Source organism: Theobroma umbraticum, unplaced genomic scaffold (genome assembly GCF_002168275.2).
Source record: "Theobroma umbraticum cultivar Fairchild unplaced genomic scaffold, ASM216827v3 scaffold_50.0, whole genome shotgun sequence".
NCBI lineage: Eukaryota > Viridiplantae > Streptophyta > Magnoliopsida > Malvales > Malvaceae > Theobroma > Theobroma umbraticum.
Genome location: NW_018397261.1, coordinates 152,582 through 162,804, shown reverse-complemented (window position 1 = coordinate 162,804; position 10,223 = coordinate 152,582). Strand labels below are relative to the sequence as shown.

Genomic DNA, 10,223 nt, shown 5'->3' with positions numbered 1-10,223 from the left:
TTTTTGTTTTTACCGTTTGTTCTTCCTTAGCTTTTGTTGTTTTTGTTTTTTCAGGGTTTTGTTGGTTTCAGCCAAAGCTGTCACTTTGGTTTTGTCTTTTGGGATTTCTGCCTATTTTGTTTTGCTCTCCTTTTGTTGATTGAATCATTCATTTCATTGGGTTTTCTTGTTATTTTCTTTTCTTTTTCTTCTATTGATTGAACAATTAATTTCATAGGTTTTTATTTTTTGAAAGGTTTGAGAGATGACTGGTTCATTTTTGGAGAGGGTGTAATCAACTCATGGTCTAAGCTTTTGGTTTTCTATGAGTAAATGGGATGAGTGAGTTTTTGTAGGCAAAAAGAGGATCGGGATGGATTAGTGGGTGATGGTGAGGGGTTTGCTAGGAATGACTAGGTGTAGAATAGGTGGTTTTGGAATGGGAAAACCTATGTCATTTTGGCATGGAACGGTTGCTTCTAGATGATTCTATCTTTTATGGATATTTTGATATGAAAGACCATTGTCTGATTATTTGCCTTTCTTGGTATTTGTGCGATTATTTTTGTTTTTCACTTACTAAGGAAACAAATTGTTCATAATGTGGTCTTATTTGATTATTTCGTTCTCTTTTCTATTCGCGAGTTTACTTTATTGTGTCCTTTTTTGTTTTTTGCTCTTCTCTTTCCGTGTTCCTTAGTTTCCCAGGTTGTGGTTTTATTTTTTTGTGATTGTTGTTGTTTTTTTTCTCTAGGTTTTTGGTTTCCTACTATTGTGCTTTCATATTGGTTTTTATTTTTTTCTTCCTTTGTTGATTATCTTTTGAGATTGACATGTTAATACTTGAGGGTTTTTTTTTCATTTTTCCCTTTTTTGTAGTATTGTCTTCTAATTTTACAATTATTGAAATAGTGATAGAATGTTTTCTATATTTACTTTTATTGGTTTTGATTTGAAAATCCTGCATGCTATGATTTTTTTACAATTCATTTAGGGTTTTTGATTTATGATTTGCATGATATTATCTGTCCATATTCCTTGGTTGATGATCTCCTAAAATTTGACAAGGTATCATATTTGAGTTTTTTTTTTCCTTTTTTTAGTGTTGTCTTATATTTTTAAAGTTATTGAAACAGTAAGACAATGTTTTTTTACCTATACTTTGGTTGATTTTGTTTCGATGTTCTTGCGTGTTTTGATTTCTTTACAATGTCCATATATTTGTTTGTTTGATTTTGCTTTTACATTTTTGGGTGTCGAATATCAACCTTATGTTTGTATTTGTTGGTTCGATGCTTTAGGTTTAGCTTTTGTACAATATTATATTTGACTTGGTTGTTCTATTTATGTTAGTATTTAGGTGTTTAACGTAGATTTTTTTTTAAACTTTCATACTATCTCTTCTTCAAACAGTTGTAGTAAAGGTTTTCAAATTGATGTTACATCATTTTAATTTGTTTTTTTATTGTTGCAGTTTGTTTGAGTTACTATTGACAGTAGTTAAGTTCTATTCGTCAACTATTGAGGAGTTTGCAATTAAGTACAATATGTGAGGTGTAACTTTAAAATTGTCATTGTATGTTTTTCTCTTTTTTAAATGTGTTGTTCTATTTGAATGCTTTTACGCTTTTTTTTGTTTTGCCATTGTTTTCTTATGTACATGCAAATTTGTTTGAGACAACTTTACATGATTGTTTGGTTTATTTATAATTCTACTCCCGAACGAAGGTGCACATGTTATATTAGTAATGTGAAGGAATAGTATACCAGTACATTGAAACTGTTAATTTGATAGAAAGTTGTTTTTACCTATATAGGGTGATTTTGATGTTAACAGTAAACTTTTTTTCTATAGTATGATTAACACAAAAGAAAAACAAAAGTACAATTGCATAGTCTAATATTGTTATTTGGAGATTGAACAATATGAAACAATATTCATAGGTTTTTTTCACATGACAGGATTAGTTTTGTATCAATTCATTTTGTGTTATTGATGCTTTACATTTTAATAAATGTAAGTATATATTTCTTTTCATTCTAATTTACGAGTACTATATATCATACAGATGCAACATGATAACTCTATGATATAGAGTTATTTGAACTTAATTTTGCTTATAATTTAGCTTAGTTCTTGTAGTAATGTATAAAAATTAATTAAGTTTTACTTAGTTATTTTAAGCTAGTTAATTAGGTGAGTCAATTTAATCTTAGTTAATCATGGGTTTAAATTGGAGATTATCTGCTTAAGATAAGTTATTGTTGATTTATCAGACTTCCACTAAACATGTCTCCGTATTTTAACTATTACTTTCTCTAAAAAACTTCACATGAGGTGATTCTTGAATTATTGGAAAGATAAGAGAAAACGCTATAACTTTCCAAGATTATGACTCTGCCCATTTCGGCCTGAAAGGTGCTCAAAATCCTTGTCAAAGTTGAAACACTATAGCAGTCCTAGAGAGATCACGATTTTTGCAAATTAAATTGTCGAGGTCCCGACCTTGGTGGAGGTAGGCCGTGGCTTATATAGTCTAATGAGGAAATCCTGGTTAGAATTGACTTCTTTCTTCACTCAACTTGGCCCAACTTCAAAGCCTTATAAAAGCAACATTTTTTAGGACTTTTAGAGGCACGAAACACCAAATTTAGAGCTGAGATTTATCCACAAAATCATTGAAAAAATCTCATTGAAGCTGAGAAGAAATCAAGGATTCAAAAAGATTTGGAAATCAAGATTGCAATTCTTGGGATTCTTTATTCTTTTGGTTATTTTTTTATTTTTCTTGGTTTGGTTTCAATATTTAAAGTTTATTTGATGATGATTTGTGACATTATGGGGAACTAGTTTAGTTATCTAAGATTATGATTGAACTCAATACGTAGTTTGAATTATTTATCTTTTTTTTGCTTACGTTTTGATAGTTTTAAGTTGTTTATTCTATTCTATTATTAATGCTTCTAATGACCTGATCACCAATTAGATTGATATAGAAACTTAAGTTAAAACTTGAAAAAAAAAGATTTAGGTAGATCTTGATTAGAATAGCGTATGATCAAATGAACTTAGTTGATTAGGTGGTTTGATTTAGATATAGGGTAGACATACACCTATAAGCGATACGTAGTCTATATTAGAGCACAAACTTAATGAATTAAATTTTTTTAATTTAATTTACATAGACATATAGTAAGTTAATTGTGAAGGATATTTTTATGAGAAACTCAACAGAGACTTGTAAATAAATTAGGACTATAGGTTAGCAACTTAATCCATTAAACTAAGTTAAGAGAGAAAAAGAGAAAGAGAGAGAGAAAAAGAGAAAGAGAGAGAGAAAATATTCAGATGAAGTATTGAGAGAAATCATAATCATAGGTTTGGTAGTTAATCAAGTTTAATAAAGTAATTTTGCTGAGCAATTTTAGATTAGTTTTAGTTTTTAAGTTTGTTAAATTTAATTTTTATTATTTGAATAAATTAAGGCGTATAAATTTTAGCAGTCAGCAAATAAGAATTAAAACAATTCTCTGCAAGAATGATACTCTACTTCATCATTATACCACTTGTTTGCAATATATGCACTTACGTGAGGAATCAACAAGTTTTTGGCACCGTTCATTAGGAATTGATTTTTAATTTTTTCTTGTTAATATTAATATCAAGCATTCCTAATCTTAATTCAAACTTTTCTTTTCTTTAATTTTTTAAGTTCTTTTGGTCATTGTATATGAAGAGCCCAAAATTTGAAAATTGTTCCTTTCGATTGAGAAATCGACAAGACTTTTCTAAGACTTTAGAGGAAAAATCAACAAGTTTCTACTCCAAGTAAAACAATGGCTGATCAACAAGGGGAAAAGACCAAGTCTTTGAAGGAATATGTTGTCTCACTAGTATAAGGTCTTAACTCTAGTATTCGAAGACCTATTATTCAAGCTAATAACTTTGAAATTGAGTTAGCAATCATTAAGATGATTCGGACTTTTGTTCAGTTTGCGAGTTTACCTAATAATGATCCTAATGCTCATATTGTGAATTTTTTGAAAATTTGTGACACATTCAAGGCTAATGGTGTTATTGATGATGCCATAAGATTGAGTCTTTTCCTTTTCCAACTAAGTGATAAAGCAAAGAATTGGTTAAATTCCCTTCCTACTGGTTCCTACTCTTTTCATCTACCAAAATAGCAAAGATGTGGAATGAGATCACTTATTTCATGCAATTTGATTCTAAATCACTATATGAGGCTTGAAAGAGGTATTAGGATTTGTTAAGAAGGTGTCCTCACCATGGATACCTAAGTGGTTAAAAGTTTAGACTTTTTATAATAGTTTGTTGGAACTTTTTAGAATTACCATCGATGATGCCACTGGAGGTGCACTTATGAGTAAATCCACTGATGAGGCCTATGATTTATTGGAAGAGATGGCTTCTAATAACTATTAGTGGTTTTTTGAAAGATTGGGTACAAGAAAAATTACTAGAGTGCATGAATTAAATGCGATTAATTCTTTATCTACATAATTGTCTTCTATCACAAAAAAAAAAATTGATACATTGAGTGTTAATGTTGTTCAAAGCCTTTTTGTGATTTGTTAATTTTATGGAGAAAGACATTCCAATGACAATTATCCCATTTATTTTGAATTTGGTCAATTTGTTGGAAATAGGTATCCGAACAATAATCCCTATTCCAACATTTATAATCCTAGTTTCAAGAATCATCATAATTTCTCATGAAGTAACAACTGAGGGTCTTCATTAGCATTTACGCCAAACTTGCTTCCTGGATTTCCACCTAGAGCTCCTATGCCAGAGAAAAAGTTTTCAATAGAGGATATATTCATGCAATTCATGACAAAGACTGATGCCTTTATAACAAAGATTGATGCCTTCATGACAAAGAATGATATCTTCATGGCAAAGACTGATGCCATCATTCATGGTCAAGTAGCATCAGTAAAAAATTTTGAGACACAAGTGGGATTACTTGCCAATGCTCTTAATAACAGATCTCAAGGTGCTGTACCTAGTGACACTGAGCCAAACCCAAGAAGAGAAGGTAAAGAACATTATAAGGTAGTCAATCTCCGTAATGGAAAAGAGATAAGTAAAGAGGTAAGTGGTAAGGATTTAAATTCTGAAATGTCAATTCAATCTAATGAAAAAGAAATTGAAAAAGATGTTGAAAAGAAATTATAATTAAAAAAATTGTTTAAAATTCAAAAGAAGAAAAATCACAATTAAAACCTGCACCTGCACCTCCAGCCCCACCCCCACCACCTTTACCTCAATGTTTTCAAAAACAAAAACTTGACAATCATTTCCAAAGATTTCTTGAGGTATTTAAAAAGTTGCACATTAATATTCCTTTTACTATAGCTTTGAAACAAATGCCAAGTTATATTAAATTCTTGAAAAACATTCTGACCAAAAAGAGAAAATTGGAAGAGTTTGAGACAATTACTCTTACTAATAACTCTATTATATAGAGTTATCTTGCTATATTTTGAGTGATAAAATGACTAAGTCTTTGAGTTTAGGCAAAGTTTTAAATAATTTTCTTCGTTTGTCTTTAATTAGTTAACTCATGATTGGGCTAGCTTACTTCAATTTATTTAAGTTCATTTTTATGGTAAAAATGGTTATTTTTAGCTATGATTGATTTAGTTCCTACGTTTTTAAGGTCCTCAAAAAAGAAGGAGCCAAGTGGCAAGGAATTGTACAAGTTGGCCAACTGTAGACTTTAACAACTAAGCTTTAGTATTTTAGACATAACTTAAGATACAAAAGTCCAATTAATGTGATTCTTAGACTATTGGAAAGCTAAGAGGAAATGCTACAACTTTCATATTTATTACTTCTTCCAGTTCTGATTAAAACATGGTCAAAATCATGTTATAAGTAACTAATTATAGCAGTTCTACATTAGATAGCTTGAAAAGCCCAAAAGACATGTTTCCCACACAAAATAGAGAGTTGGGCTTTGTAGCACCAGCCACCCAGCTCCACTGCACCTGCACAGGGTTTTTAAAATTTGTAATTCTTAATTTTTGACTTTAGGGCTTTGAAAGAGGTATATATAGGCCATTTTAAGAAGGCTTTCAAAAAGGGGACATTAGAACAGCTTCCATAAGAGAGAAAAATCATAACTAAAAGAATAAAGGAGGAGAAAGAAAGGAAGATCAAGGCTCAAAAAGTTGTAAAAATTTGTTTCGCTCTCTAGATTTGTTATTCTTTGACTTTCTTTTGCTATTTTTGTGGTTTTCTTCTTGTGGATGATGTTTGCTAAGAATATGATGACCTAAATATCTATTTCTAAGATTGTGGTTATCTCTTCATGTAGTTTAGATATTTTAACTCTTTTTTACTTATTATTAATGAGTATTGTGTTGTTTATTTCAAATCTATTCTTATTGCTTCTAATTGCTTGATCAACAATTGGATTGAGTTAGGTCTTTAAATGCAACTTGACAAAGAGAGTTTATAAAAGACCGAGGGAATGAATAGCATGTGTCCACTTCACTTAGAGCTTAGGTGGCTTGATTAGTGTTTAGGATAGAAATATACCTAAATACCATGTGCAGCCAAATTTAGAGCATAAGCTTAGTGAACCTACCTTAATTAATTTACATAGACATATGAAGAATTACTTATGATAGATATGTTTACAACATCTCGACGAAGACTTGTAAATATAATTGGACTCTAGGCTAGTAACCAATCCATTGATATAAGTATAAAAGGGGGAGATTAAATTCATATAAAAAATAGACTAATTTCATATTCCTAAGCCTTACTTCATTGATCCTCTAGTAATTTTTAGCTTTAATTCCCTAGTTTAGCCTTTTTACTTTAATTTTGTTTTTAATTAATTTTCAATTTAGATTTACTTGGATAAGATTAGGGTGCTCAATTTTAGTATTTAGCAAGAATTTAGATACAATTTCCTTTAGAGACGATAATTACTTACTACTATATTACTTGTTGACCATGTGTTCTTGAATGATGCTTTTGCTAAACTAAGAAAATTTTTAAAGCCAATATCTTAGTAATTTAGCAAGCAACAAGTTTTTGATGACATTGCCGAGGAGTTGGTTTTCTATTCTTTTGCTAATATTAATACCAAGCAATTTAGTCTTAATTTAATCTATGGTTTCTTTATTTTCAGGTACTTTTTGGCTAGTGTGTGAAAAGAGTAACGAGCTTGGAAATTATCCCTTCTGATCCGAAAATTGAGAAGACTTTTTGGAGATTACTTAGACAAAACTCTCAGAACTTCAATAAATCGGATATAATGGCTGAGAATCAAGGTGAGTAGCAAATTCAAGGATATGTAGTGGATAACCGATCATTAAGGGATTATGTTGTTCCATTTGTCCAAGGACTTCATTCAAGCATTCGAAGGTCAGTAATTCAAGTTAACAATTTTGAGATTAAGCCAGCCATCATTCAAATGATTGAAACATCTGTTCAATTAGGAGGCCTCCCCAACGATGACCCTAATGTGCGTATTTCTAATATTTGGAGATTTGTGACACTTTCAAGCACAATGAGGTCACTGATGACACCATTCGGTTGAGGCTGTTTCCTTTCTCATTGTGGGATAAAGCCAAAGTTTGGTTAAATTCTCTTCATACTAGCCTTATCACTACTTGGGATGACATTGCATAAAAGTTTCTAGCCAAGTTCTTCTCTCTTGCGAAGACTGTAAAGATGAGGAACGATATTACGTTTTTCATGCAATTCAATTTTGAGTCTCTATATGAAGAATGGAAGAGGTATAAGGACTTGCTTCGGAGATGCCCACATCATAGTCTACCGAAATGGCTGCAAGTGCAAGCATTTTATAATAGGTTGTTAAATCCCATTCAAACTACCATTGATGTCGTGACTGGTGGCATTCTCATGGCTACATCGATTGATGATGCTTATGATTTTTTAAAAGAGATGGCCTCCAGCAACTATTAATGGCATTCTGAGAAGGCCTTACTAAGGAAGGTAGTCGGTGTTCATGAGCTAGATGTTATTAATGCTTTGACTACTCAAGTAGCCGCTCTCACTAAGAAAATGATTCTTTTGGAGTTCATTCAATACAAAATCCCTTTATTTCCTATGATTACTATGGTGAGGGGCATTCAAGTGATCAGAGTCATTTAAGCATGGAGTCAGTGCAATTTTTGAAAAATAGACAGAAAATTAATGCGTACTCAATCGCATATAATCTTAGGTGGAGGAATCACGCTAACTTCTCTTGCAATAACAATCATGGCCCTTCATCAGTTGTAAGATCGAATTTTCCTTTGAGTTTTCCATAGCAACCTAGACCCCTAGTGTAAGAAACAAAATCGTCTATGGAAGAACTACTCATGCAATATATGGCTAAAACGGATACCCTTATTCATTTTCAAGTAGCTTTTTTCACAAATCTTGAGACTCAAGTAGGGCAATTAGACAATGCTGTCAACAATAGATCTTAGGGGACCTTATCGAGTAATACTAAACTTAATCTTAGGAGGGAAAGTAAAGAGCCTTGTATGGAAGTATTCCTCTGCAATGGAAAAAAGGTTGGCGGCAGTAGTAAGCAAGAAAAGCCACAAAAGAAGCCAATTACGAATGAATCTGAAGTTGAAGAGTCAAACAAGCAAGTGCAAGTCAATGGTGCACCGCTAACACACCTTTTTCCTCCATTTCCTTAACACTTCCAAAAGTAAATGTTGGATGTTCAATTTCAAAAATTTTTAGAGGTATTCAAGAAGTTTCACATCAACATCCTTTTTGCTGAAGTTTTGGAACAAATGCCTTCATATGTTAAGGGTTTGAAGGATATTTTGACAAAGAAATGGAAGTTGGAAGAGTCTGAGACAATAGCACTCATTGAAAAGTGCAGCACTATTATTCAGAACAAGCTCTTACCAAAGCTAAAGGATTTAGGGAGTTTTTCTATACCTTATGCTACTGGTGGTTCTAATTTTTTAAAGCTTTGTGTGATTTGGGTGCTTGTGTGTCATTAATGCCATTATCTGTTACTAAGACTTAGGGACATTCAACCTTCTATAGTTACCCTGCAATTAGTGGACAAAATAATTCGACACCCTGTCAGGATCCTAAAGGATGTGTTGGTTAAAGTGGGGCATCTTTACATCCCGGTTGACTTCCTTATGCTTGAGATGGAAAAAAATGAGAAATTTCTTTTAATCTTAAGATGACTTTTTTTGAAAATTGCAAGTGCACTCATGATGTGAAGGAAGACAAGATAACTTTTAGAGTTGGAGAATAGGTAGTAGAGTTTAATATTTTCAATGCAATTAAGCATCCTACCTCTTTTATTAGTTGCTTTAGAATGGATATGGTTGATGAGGGCAAGGGTAAGCCTATTTCTCCACTTATAAGTGATCAAGCACCAACCTTTGGGTTAAAGCTACCTCTTTCATAGATCAAAATAGAGAAATCGCTTGAGGAGAATCATCCACCCCTTTTCAATTGTCTTGATTATCATGTTGGATAGCAAGTGTCACTCAGTAATTCTAACTTCAAACTTTTTCCATGAAAACATAAGGCAAGATGGTTGCGTCCTTGTAAAGTGATCAAGATTTATCTGTGTGGGATAATAGAGATAGAGAATGAGGCCACTAGAGCGCTTATGGTCAACATAATGAGCCTCAAGCTGTATGATATGGATGAAGAAATGTAGAATAGGGTGAATCAATCAAGTTAGTGACTATAAAAAAGCATTTTATGGAAGGCAACCCAAGTTTTTGAAACTCTTAATCTTTTATTGGAAGGTTTTTTTTTTTCAAATTTTCCTATTAATTTGTTTTTATTCTTTTTCTTATTTAAATTTTTGTCTCTTTAACAAATCCTCCCAACAACTTTGGATATAATGAAGATGAAGAGGAAGATTAGAGGATCTATGCAACCTAGGGGAGTATTCTTGACTTTTTTTCTTTAGTTTTTAACATTGAGGACAATGTTAATTCTAAGTTAGGCGGCACTTTTTAATTTTTAAGCTTTATTTTCTTTATGTTTTTAGACTTTAAGTTTAGTTAAGTTGCTCATCATTTAATTTTCTACATATTTTAAGATTCTAAACTAGAGTTAGTTGCATCAATTTTCGTGATTCACCTATCTAATAATGAAAAATCAATTATCTTGATATCTTTTTCTCTTAGTAGATGTAAATATTGTTTGAGTATTATGTTGAACTCTCATGACAAACATCATTGTAGGATGAGATTTTTCA

General features: G+C 31.6%; 1 non-coding gene across 1 annotated transcript; it reads right to left on the bottom strand.

Moving 5' to 3' along the window:
* Nucleotides 1–7,693: 7,693 nt before the first annotated feature.
* On the bottom strand, nt 7,694–7,800 carry LOC149527066 (small nucleolar RNA R71). Its single transcript, XR_016351351.1, has one exon. It is a non-coding gene; the product is annotated as a small nucleolar RNA R71 (small nucleolar RNA).
* Nucleotides 7,801–10,223: the final 2,423 nt, after the last annotated feature.